Raw genomic sequence first — 12,999 nt, 5'->3', positions numbered from 1 at the left:
CTGAGGCCTATACTGAGCAAGAGCTTGTTGGTGCAAGCCATCTGCCGAGTTGGGTGGAAATTGGTGAAAGGAAGGAACAAGTGATGAATAACAATTTTGAGAGGGACTTGGAGAATACGAATGAGAAATGGATTATCTGGACTACATAACAGCATCTGATTCAGCTACAGATATTGAAAATCGAACTGATATCTCTTCCTCGGGTAGGAGCTTATTTAAAACTCAATGTGTTCCTAATCACCTAAATGGAGGCAAAGAAATCCTATTAGAATATGTGTCAGTTCACTTGAAAGTGCTCCAGCAAGAGATTCACCCAGTGCCTCTTCTTTAGAACCAAGACTCTTGACTTTGAAAGCTATGTTTACACAATGGAATACTATGCAGCTGTAAAAAGAAAGAACTCTTACCATTTCAAACAGCATGGAGGGACCTGGAGAGTATCATGCTAAGTGAAATAAGCCAGTCAGAGAAAGACAAGTATCACATGATGTCACTCATATGTGGAATCTAATGGACAAAATAAACTGATGAACATAATAGACCCAGAGACATAGAAGCATGGGACAGACTGACACATTTCAGAGGGAAGGCAGGGATTGGAGGTGTGTGGGAAGTGATTGACTGGGAAACTTATACGCATATATGAACGTAGACAATAGAGTGGTGAATGTCTAGGAGGGGGGTGGATTAGGAATGGGGGGGGGAAACAAACAAACAAACAAACAAAGGGAACATCTGTAATACTTTCAAAAATAAAAAATAAAAATAAAGAAATGTTCCAGGGGTGCAACACAAAAACCACAGCAAAAAACGTATAGACATATATGTATAGCCCATGGACACAGTTGATAGTGTGGTGAAAGCCTGGGGTGAGGCAGGGGCTGGGTGGAGGGGGCAAAGAGGGGGCAAATGGGGGCCATCTGTAATACTGTCAACAATAAAAAATACATATTAAAATAAATAAAAATAAAAGCTATTTTTGAAAGATTCAAGAAAAAGAAATGTAAAAAGAGGAAATATAAGCCAACAGGAAGACCAAGGGAAAAACAAAAGGAAGGAAAAACACTAAACCACAAATAAATAAACAATTTAAAGATAAGAAACCTCACTTCCTCTTTTAGAATCAGACTGGAAGAAAACCATTACTTTGGAGAAAAAGTTTAACCTTCAAACCAACAATGGCAAGAGGATTTTTCAACTATTTTGAAAAACTGAAGTATGAATACCACCTCAAGGGATCCTCAAAACAGATGAATGCTGGTGAAGATTTAGAAGAAAAAGACCCTGACAGTCATAGATATAAACACTTGGATGACAGTGGATCTATCTCTCCCACTGAAGAGTCAGCAGAGAGGATGGGGTTGCAACGAATCTTGAATCTGGTGATGAATGTGATATCAAACTGGTGGAGAATAATTATTTCACAGGAAGTTCTGAATTACAAAGAAGATGAATGCATAGTTAAAACAGGAATATACTGAAGAAACTGCTTCTGTCTAAAAAGAGGGTATCAAAGTTCAAAAACATTGGACAGAAAATAGAGCGGCCTGAAAAGGAGACAGGCATATGAATGTCATGGGTTTTATCTTGAGAACACAGTGTCTGGATTTGCAGGTATTTGGCTAGCCTGAAGATCTGTACTGTTCTAGGGGGGTGATGCCTTAGGAATGACTGTGATTTGAACTCACTCATGTTTAGAGGGTGTCTGAACTTGAGAGATCAGGCAGATCCATCTACTCTGACCCTAACAGTGGCCCCAAAGTGAATTACTTGAAAAATCGGGTCCCATTGATTATAGGACTTACTGACATGACCACTGAATTGAGCAAACATTCTTTTTAAAAGGAATTAAGCCTCAACCTCAGGAGGAACTAAGGCAGTGGAAGGAATCAGAACATGTGAAATTCCTTAAATAAAAATTTATTAACTTTAAATGATTGTCACACATAATATCTATCTCTATCTCTATAACTATAACTATATCTATATCTATATCTATCTATCTATCTATCTATCTATCTATCTATCTATCTATTGCTAATATGCAAAGTGTCCCCTCCGGAGTTCATGAGTTTGATCACTCACTATGATGTGCACTGACCACTAGGGGGCAGCGCAGAAGGAAGGCCCCTGCCAGCAGCTGGAAGGCCCCAATCAGCCCTGATCACTGGTCAGGCCTAGGGACCCTACCTGTGCACAAATTTTGTGCACCGGGCCTCTAGTGTATATATTAAAAAAAAAAACTTTGCACCTTTCAAAGAGAGAGAGAGGGAGGGAGGGGAGATGGGAGGGAGGGGGAAAAAAGCAGGAACTCAGATTTTTACAGCTCCAAAGAAGTTCCTACCATCATACATTAATTTCTGTTGCAATGACATGAGTGGGTGTCTGAGTTTTTATTAAAATCCTTACTGGTCCAAATTAATAAAATTTAGCACCATTCTGATATGTCATCTGTTAGATTTCTGATTATTGTTACTACAATTTGAAAGTAGAAAACTCTAACAAAAATATCTCCAAATAAAAATTTTAACATAATGAATTAACTGGTTCATATATAATATTACAATATTGTATTTCAATATTAGCAATTTTATCTTTCAATGACAAAATCTTTTTGAGATGTTCTCATACATATGAGAAAAGAGATGATAACATATTTTTTACTAGCCATCAAACCCTAACACAACCCAAAATAAACAGAGACATGCTATGTATATATGTATACATACATATACAGGGGTGTGCAAAAGTAGTCTTACAGTTAATAAAATATGACAATTATACAATAATGCAGTAATTAATGAATAAATAATACAATAATAAACTGTGATTTGCATACTCAAAACTGTAAACTTACTTTTGCCCACCCCTGTCCATGTGCACAAATTATGTATATTCTAATAATAAGATAATTAAGAAATTAGAAAAGTGAAATGCTATATATACACATAAAATAATCTTTTATTAATCTCCAACGTCTATTAAGATCCAGCTCACTTTCAGACTAGGAGTAACTGTGTCTCCCAGTGCACAGGGGCTTTGCAATCAGACAAGACAAAGTCCCAATCCTCCAGCTTCTCCAAGTTCCAATGTCCCCACGTATCAAATAAGGATGATAATATCTACAATATTCAACATACAGACTAGAGTCCACATCCAAGGAAACGAAACCTTGACCCTTTGGGAGATAAGCATAGACCATGATAATGTTCATTATAACCCTTAACATTAAACCAGTTGTCTGGGACAGGAGCTGTGAGCAAATGAGCATGAAAAATCCTCTTGGGATGATAGAAATGTTCTAAAATTGTATAGTGGTGATAAGTGTCCACCTCTGTTAATTTACTCAAATTCATGCAATTGTACACTTGGAATTGGAGGATATTATGATGTGTAAATTATACCTCAGTAAACCTGCTAAAAATTAAGGTGGTTATATGTAAGCACTTCTCTGTATGTAGGTAAAAACTGCACCTGTAAAACCTAGAATAAAACAACAGCACAGAATAAAATAACAGCGTTAACTCTTAAGATATATAGATTGTGGAATACACTATTCAAAGCTAATCAATGACTCGTGTTTCATAAATTGAAAGGAGAATTATTATAACATTGTGACTTTTCTTTTGATTCTATCATGAATTTAATGGCTAAAATATGCCTTGAATAATAGTTACTCATTAACTTTTGTTTGGAAATCATGAAGGCACAAGTGCCCTGGGACTAAACTATTCTATGCTAACCATCAGGGTAAAACGAACAGCCTTTCTAAGAATAAATCTAGACCAGAACACTTTCCCATCTCGAGGTGTTTTAATCCTCTAGACTGAGAACAGTTTGATTACACAGGCAGCACCGGGATCAGGAGTTCTGTCTCCGTCTAGGAAGAAACAGCTGTCAGTCACATCTCTGTTCTCCTCCCCTGGTCCCCAGAGGACAACAGAAGCAAGCTGTCTCCTGGATAAGCACTCCTCTGAGAATTGCTGGCTCTTCAGGGCCTGCAGCTGAAAAGCAGCCATTCTGCTCACTCAGTCTATTAGCCCTTTGACTTCCTTCCTCTGCACACAAATATAAATATAATGCCTAAGTGAATGATGGCTGCTGTCCCCAAAGAAATTTCAATTAAACACTTGGAATCCTTAGGAACGGTACCTAGGGAGAATCCCAAACAGAGCTGCAATTTGTTATGTATTATTAAGTCTGGCTTCGGATTGTAAATCTTCCTGTTTTTTATTTTTTTAATTTTTTTCATGTTAGCTGGGGCTTTCAAGAACCACCTCCCATATGGTTTGAACAATTCTTCCCCAAATACTAAGTGGGACAATATAATGGAGTTATTCCTGAATAGTGAGCCCCTGGTTCAGTTTAAAAAGAAGAGGGGGAAATCCCTTTGCTTGCTACCAGAGTTTGGAATGAGACAACCTTTCCTCTCTTCTCAAAAGGAGTGGAGGACACGGTTGAATGGTGCTGGGATAATCTTTTGTGTAGAGCATGTTTCCACCCACCGTAATCCTGCAGCATCATAAGCTTGAGAGCTAGTTACCAGAATTTAAGCTCCATGAGGGAGTATTTTGTCTCTTTACTTCTGTATTTTGAGGGGTATTTGCAGGGTGTCCCCCAAAAATGTACTTTAACAGCTGCTAGTTCAATTTTGAAAATAAAATGTATTTTAATAGACACCACATTTATGATTATTCAATGTATGTGTATATATTTTGGGGGGACCTCAATAGAAGATTTTGCATAAATAAATGTAAATGGAGGAATGGAAGGGAGAAACGAAGAAAGGAAAGAAGGGAGAGAGGGAGGGAGGGAGGGAGAGAAGGATAGACTTGGACAGGAGTCCTTGACAACTAGGCCAGGTCTTTCTGTTCCACTTCTGCCACAATTTCATAAAATATGTCCTTGGCTACATTTACTATAGCATTATTTTGTAAGAATTTACTTAAGAATCAGATATTTGGTACAACTCATTCCTTCCTTCTACTGATTATTTGTTTTTCCCTATGTGTTATTCAGCTGAGTGGAATGATTAGAGCTAATCAGATTATATTCAGAGATAAGAAATAAAAAGTTCCTTCTTAAAAAAAAAAATTCTATAGGGTCAGTGGGTTGCCAAATCACATTTGCTCCTGTGTGGAGAATCTATGATTCATCCTCTTTGGGTTTGTCCAAATATAGTTTTTACAGAAATCACGATTATTAGCTCCTTTCCAGTACTGGGGTTTATGCCAATTACTTAAAATAATGTTAATGCAAGAAATGTAAAGGCCACTGAAAAACCTTATTTCTCCCAAAGGCAAAACTATTAATTCTCCTACTAAAGAAGCAGCTTCAAATATTCAGCAAATAAAAATAAATAATTGAAAGAAAATGTAAATAAGTCCTCTCCCTTTAATACCAACTTTCTTTCTGTCACAGGCATAAGCTTGTGGCCCCCAAACACAACTGATGCATAAATGATAAATGATTGAAGGTGAGTTTATTGACATTTTTCACTATACTTCTGCCCCCTAAAAAGGAAAGCTTTGCGGTCCCCAGCACTCAGATGTGGGCTGATGGACACATGGCAGCTACTGAAGCCTGAATGGAAGGGAGGGCCTGTCAACATGGTTTCTCGAGTAGCAGTTCACCTCCTGGAACCCTCAGTGATTCCTGCTTTTGAATAACTGACATCAATGCCAAGAGAAACAGATCTCAGTAACCGGGGTTCTATTCCTCTGTAAAATGCCTATCAACAATGCACCAGGAAGATGAAATTCTCTCTTTACCCTCACAAAAAGCTGCACTTCCTGTCCTTCTGTCTGTCAGGGCTTGAGACACCAGAGAGACAAAGGACACTTGTGTTTGGAAGCTCAGTGTGTGCAAGTTTACCCCCATTCATCTTCATATAAATGCTGCGATGCTCCTTTCTTCTGGGGAGCCCAGGTGTTGAGGAAGCCTGCTCAGAAAACTTAAAGAGCAGACATGACATCTTAATCCCCTTCACATTTCTGGTGTGCCCTATCTTCCCTGATGTCTTTCCAGCCACCAATCCCAGGAATCCGAAAGAGGAAGGAATGAGAAGCCTAGTCATGAGATGCAGAGTCCTGGCTGACTGCTGGAAGGGTCAAGACAACACAGTCATGTTGATGGATTTCTTCAGGGACCTTTATCTTCATTGATAGTGTCATTCAAAGGGATAGCTCCTTAGTGAGCCTTCAAAAGAAGTCTAGTTAGCTGTTCGTTTTCTTTAATCCTCACCTGAGGGTATATTTATTAATTTTAGAGGGAGAGGAAGTAAGAGGGAAGAAGGGAGGGAGGGAGGAAGAGAGAGAGAGAGAGACAAACATTGATGTGAGTAAGAAACATTAATCCGTTAGCTTCCATATACACCCACATCGGGGATCAAACCTGCAACCTAGGTATGTGCCTTGACTGGGAATTAAATCTACAACCTTTTGGTGTATGGGAAGAAACTCCAACCAACTGAGCCACCTTGCCAGGGCTCCTTTTTAAAATTTATTTTTATAAATTCTGTAGATGCATTGAGCTACCAATTCTAGTTGGATTTCTATTTTCCTCACTCCTGAGTAGACTGAAGAAGAAAGCTTAGTTCTTGAACTAAAACAAAGGAACAGCCTTTTCTTCAGTGGTCATATCAGTCTGATTCTAGAGATTCTAGTAGACAAAGCAAAACATCTGGAAGTCAAATGTAAACTTCATATACTACATAAATGGGAATGAAACAAAAGATGAAGTGAAGTACTTCATAAAAGATCAGATAATGCCTTCAAACTGCATGGTAGAAACATCAAGTTCTCAAGGGCCGACCAATATTAAAGCTAAGCCAAAACAGAGAGTGGGAGACAGCAAATCACATCTGATTTTGGTTTCTACATATTATTCTAAAAAATGAAAAGTCAGAAAACAAGGAGGAAGAGGAGGAGGAGGAGAAACAGAGAAAGAAAGGAAGGAGAATGGAAAAAAAAGAAGAGAGAGAGAAACATATCTATATCTATATCTATATCTATATCTATATCTATATCTATATCTATATCTATATCTATATCTATATCTATATCTATATCTATATCTATATCCATAATTATATCTATCTCTATCTATAACAGGCACCCTTGTAAAAATGACTGATTCTAGGGCTGGGGCAGAAATTATAGTTAACCCTCTATATATCCGCAGATTCAACAAACCAGAGATTTAAAATATTAAAAAAAGAAAACACCTCCCAGAAAGTTCCAAAACAACAACAACAACAAACTAGGATTTGCCATGTGCCCAGCACTATGCTGAATATGTGAGAATGAGATTATATGCAGGCACACCCTGCTGTACCCTATATGGAAGTATGGGTTTCAGGCAAATACTTAGTTGTTTTTTATAAGGGACTTAAACATCCCCAGATTTTTTTCTCTGAAGGAGGCTCCTGGAATCAGTCCCCCATGGATGCTGAGAGATGATTATATACAAGAGCCTGGAACATCTTGTATGCCAGAATTGAAAGTACTCAAAACAAAACAAAAGCCCACAATAATGGGTGTACATCCAAGGAACCCAACAGCCAACTGAAGGAACTCCTAGAGGCCAACTGGAACAATTTGAGCAACCAAATAGATAAAGCTGTATTGGCGTATAACCCAAAGTATAAAACAAATATCTATGAGCCCCCAGTAGTGGAAATTAATAACTGAGTAATGAAAAAATGTGTAGAATGACAACTCTCACATGCAGAAGAATTCCAAACCGTTTATGCAAATGCTCTAAACTCAATGAAGTGGAACATAACCCCTCACTCCCTAAGTATGAATGACTTCTTCTAAAAACTTTCTGTTAGATGAAGATCAGGGTTAACATCAACAGTGGTAAGCCTTGTTGATAGAATACACCCTTGATATAATACAATATTTTGAGAATGGCACTTGTACCTCTATAGCCCTCTTCCTAAAAATACATTACCTTACCGTAATCAGGAAAAAAATATCAGACAAAGCCCATCTGAGGAACACGCTATAAAATACCTGACCAGAATTCTCCAGACCTGCCAGGGTAATCAGCAACAAGGAGAATCTGAGCAATTGTCACAACCAAGAAAAGTCTAAGGAGATGTGACTACAGAATGTGATGTGGTGTGCTGGATGGAATCCTGGGACAGAAAAAGGGCATTAGAAAAAAAGTGAGGAAAGTGAAACAAAGTACAGACTTTAGTTAATAATAGTGTATCAATATTGGTTCACTAGCTGTGACAAATGCAGCATACTATTGCAAGAGGTTAATAAATAGGGGAGATTGGGTGTGAGGTGTACAGGTACTGTCTGTATTATCTTTGTAATAATTCCATAAATCTAAAATGTTTTAAAAGTTAAAACTGTTCTAAAATAAAAAGTTTATTTTAAAAATTTAGTCCAGATGTGTTCTGTAACCTAATTTCATCCAGCAAGAAAAAAGGAAAAAGAGTAATAGAAAGGAGGAAATTATCAGAATTTAGCACAATGGACTGGGGAAACTATCTGGCAAAATGTAAACTTCACTGTTTTCTTTCTTTTGTAAACCACAGCTAAATTCACCAAATAATGTTCCAACTGTTACTCTGCACAGGAGCCATTCTTTGGTGGAGAATAAGAGGTCTACAGCCTCATCTTGAATAATAACCCATAGACACGTGGTTAGTTCTTTATGAAATTTAAGACAGAAGGTTTCTTTAATCATCTCAGATGAAAAGTACTTCATAAGAGATCATGCACTGCCTCTATATGAATCACTTAATGTCATAGTAGAAACCAGGTGAGTGCAATGTTCTCCGAAAAATCAAGGATCAAACATAAAAAATTTAAAAAGAAGCAGTCAAATGTGTTCTTTGATAAAATAGGTAGGTGACTCAGTTTAAATATAATAAATAAATAAGTCTCATAATTAATCTTGACTGACTTTCTCACCAAATATCCTGGCATTTTGGAGGATGGGAAAAAAACAAAACAAACAAACAAACAAACAAAAAAAAACACCCTCAACCATCTTTCAGCAGCAGAAAGAATAGAAAGAGAATTTATCCTTAGGACAAACCAATGACTAATAGATATTGAGCTCAAATACAATTTTGAAATTCCCTGTTCTAATCTTATTATATAAAGATGGAAGAAAAAAATAAACCACACAATTAAACTAGAACAACTTATAGGTGCGCTTGCCATGACCTGTTTGTGGAAAAACCTCTCACTTGTCTAAAGTTAGTCCAGCGCAGGAATAGCAGGGGCCTGGGAAGCATACTGACAGTATCTGCAGTGATGGCCTCACATCAAATGAGAATTAGTAGAGTGTCAGCAGAACTGCCTTCATTCAGCAAAGGGTGAGAGAAGGAGGAGAGATGAGAAATGACAGCTGAGCATGCTTCCCATCTGACTTGTCTTTTTTAGAATCTTGTTTAAATAAGTAAAAAAATTTAAAAGCCTATACAAGAAAATTTTAGGGTATAAATTCTTGATGATAGTTAGTAACAATTTTTAGAGCACACAGTTTAATGATTTGTCAAGATAAGTAATACGGTATAGGCCATTGTAGGATCAATCCTACTTGTCTATGCATCAAATAATTTTGAGAGTGTCATTCCCAAAGTTTATATGCAATCAAATTTTTAAAAATATATTTTTATTAATTTGATTTCAGAGAGGAAGAGAGAGAGATAGAGAGAAACATTAAATGATAAGAGCCCAGCTGGTGTGGCTCAGTGGATGAGCATCGTCCTCTGAACCAGGAGGTCATGGTTTGATTCCCTGTCAGGGCACATGCCTGGGTTGCAGGCTTGATTCCCAGTATGGGGCATGCAGGAGGCAGCTGATCAATGATTCTCTCTCATCATTGATGTTCTATCTCTCTCTCCCTCTCCCTTCCTCTCTGAAATAATAAAAATATATTTTAAAAAACAACACATCAATGACTTGAAATTGGTCCTATTTAAGTGTGAACCTTTTATAATCTCAACTCTATTCCCAAGGCTAACATTAGTCTCCTTCCCCGTTGCCACTCCCTGATGTCACCCCATCGCTTTGAACAATCCACCTTTCTTTCGATGGCCACATCGGATACCACTGAATCGTCACCCAGTAGGCTTCCTCTGCCTTGGAGTCCTCACTCCCTTCATTCACAATCTGGATAACGACTATTGGTTCCACAACTATCATCTCAAATGTCAATTGCTGTGCAAAATCTTGGCTAAAACTCTCCAGGAACAATTATTTCTTCCTTTAGATTCCCAAATCACTTTATGGAGATCTTTATTGTAGCACTTATTCCCCTTAATTATAATTTACCTGTTAATATGTCTATTCATTGTATTATGAATCTTAAGTGGGCTAAAACTATTTCTCTCTCTTTGTATTATGTAGCTACAATATACTTGCTCAATGATTAGGTGAAAGTGTCACATTATAAACTATTTCTGCCTGAAAATGTTGAATACTTAAAAAAGGTGAATAATTATGTTTATAGTATCTTCTTTTTTTCTTAATCAACAAGGGGAAACAGATCATAAACATTTTTGCCTCCGATTTTCTTGTTTCAGCTCCCTGGTTTGGATATGCTATTATTACAGGAAGTTTAGGTATACTTGCATTTAAGTTGGCTGGACTATGTCTGGTAACAGCTGATTAGAAAGAATATAAGGGGCCTTAGAAGTCTCTACAGTTCTGCCTAAATTTCTCTTTGCAAACTCTGACATGTGATTTATATTACTACGGTAATAATGGAGCTTTCTTCAACTTTCTTCACAGCCAGCCTACCAGACATCTTTAGTCTCCATCCCTGCTATTCCTGTGAGCAACAACAAAAGAAAAAATAACCCACACAAAAAAGGCCAGCGGCTAGAATGCCTTTCCAAGCTCTTCCTCACAGGCTGTGGCTGACTGAGCTTGGCATGCACGGCAAGCAGCTCTCCGGAGCAGGCCTGGTCCAGATCAGCTGGCCACAGCGTGAGGCCAGCAGCACAGAGAAGCTATAGATTACTGTACCCACCTCCCATCCTGGACAACTACTCTGAGAAAGAAAGGAGAAACCAAAAAGACTGGCTTCGGATAAGACTGGAGAGATTGTTGTGGGTGCGAGTATGTGTTTACATGTGTTCTAGTTTGGGAGAAAGAAGAAAAGGACTGAAGACACTTCAGGGGGCAGCGCAGCACAGCGGTTGGCATCAGTAAGACAGGGGCTTAGAACTAGACTCCATCACCCACTGGTTGTGGACTTCAGGGAGTTACTTAGTCTGATGGGTCTTCGTTTCTTCATTTATAAACGTGGGGGTAATTACATTAGATCCCCAGAGGAGCTGCTGAGGTGCTTCAGTGAGAAATGTTGAACATAGCACATGGCACATCATATCTCACTCCCATCCCAGCTTATGTGTTATTAGACTTCTCAGAACAATACACAGGATCGGAGTGTTTGTTATTAACAACCATTAGCATTATACTAGCAACTTATAATAGCTTGATTTGTTGTGATGATAAGGGATGGAACTCAATTTTTATTGATTGATTTTTAAAGAAAGGAAGGGGGAGAGAGAGAGAGAGAGAGAGAGAGAGAGAGAGAGAGAGAGAGAGAGAGAGAGAGAGAGAGAGAGGTTTGTTGTTCCACTTATTTATACATTAATCGGTTGCTTTTGGTATGTGTCCTGTCTGGGGATTGAACCTACAACCTTGGCATATTGGGAGGACACTAACCAACTGGGCTACCCAGCCAAGGGCTTCAGATGGAATTTAGAGAGTCGAATGTGAGGCATGGCTAAACCTCTCAGGAGCTGTATTACCTTTCACAAGTCACATACTCAGCTTTAGTTTCTGCATCTTTCAAATAAATGGGGCTAAAACAATTGGTCTCCTCTGCAGCACTAATGTTGGAATCTCTAGGGTGAACCGGACTTCATTGTGCTGTATGCAAAATGGAGTGGTGATAGTGATGGGCGTGGAAGTGAGTGGGTGTGTTCATAAAACAGGTATCCTAAGCGAATCACAGACCAGGGGTTTACTAGCCAACCCGGTTAACATGGTCAAGCCCTGTGCACAGTAACCTAAGAGGCTCCAATTTGAGTACACGAATGAGTTATTTGCAATGAAATTTATATTGAATGTCTATTCAACAATGGATCTTGTCACCTTCCTCTACTGTGATATTTTAAACCTGGAAACCATCCACAAATTCCAATTTCAAAAGACAAATATGGCTTTAGTGACAACTGCAAAATGCTTGCATATCAGAACCTCAATTCAGTAGCCTTTTTAATATATCAGGAGAGCTTGCTACTTCAAATACTATGACCTGCAAAACCAGAGAATGTGTCATAAGAGGGCCATTACTGTCAGAACGCAATGTACTTATAGCATGCTAACACCAAGCTGACAGGTTTGAATGACATTACAAGAACAATGAAAGTAAGGAAGAAAATGGAAGGGAGGAAGAAAAGGGAAAGGAGGGAAGAAGAAAATGGGAATTATTAAATGGGAATTTCTAAAATAGCAAATGCATATTGTCTGCTTGGCCCAAGTCTAAAAGGTATCACTTAGCTCTAATTTTCAGGGAAAGAGGCGGGGCTCCTACAGATATTACTTCATAATTTTATACCATTAAGTGTAGCTGAAAATGAATTCTTTTCTTTTCAAATGATGAACTATTTTAATATTAACACAGAAGGCATATTTTAAAGTTCACCTAGTACCTTTAAGGAATTTTAAGCAAGTTTCACTGCCCTACCTCGATATCCAGATGGCAGCCACTGGTCTATTTAAGGCCAGTTTCTGTTTTAAGTTTGGTTGACATGAGGGGGCCAGAATCAGACTTCTTGGGCTAGAACCAAACTCCACTATTTTCTGTGTCAACTTTAGCAAGCTACCAACCATCCCTTCACATCACTTTTCTCACTGTCAAAGTGTGGATCATAAAAGTATTCTACAATATAAGGTTTTGATGGGATAATAAGCAAACCAATTTATAAAAACTCTTAACATAGTATCTGGTACA

General features: G+C 38.1%; 1 protein-coding gene and 1 pseudogene across 6 annotated transcripts in view; one reads left to right on the top strand and one right to left on the bottom strand.

Moving 5' to 3' along the window:
• Nucleotides 1-12,999, bottom strand: part of TENM2 (teneurin transmembrane protein 2) — an 885,668-nt gene that overhangs the window by 836,073 nt on the left and 36,596 nt on the right. The gene's annotated exons all lie outside the window — the stretch shown is intronic.
• LOC114233751 (TATA box-binding protein-associated factor RNA polymerase I subunit D-like) lies at nucleotides 128-1,570 on the top strand (annotated as a pseudogene).

Source organism: Eptesicus fuscus, chromosome 6 (genome assembly GCF_027574615.1).
Source record: "Eptesicus fuscus isolate TK198812 chromosome 6, DD_ASM_mEF_20220401, whole genome shotgun sequence".
NCBI classification, from domain to species: Eukaryota; Metazoa; Chordata; class Mammalia; order Chiroptera; family Vespertilionidae; genus Eptesicus; species Eptesicus fuscus.
This window is presented reverse-complemented; position numbering and strand designations above follow the sequence as displayed.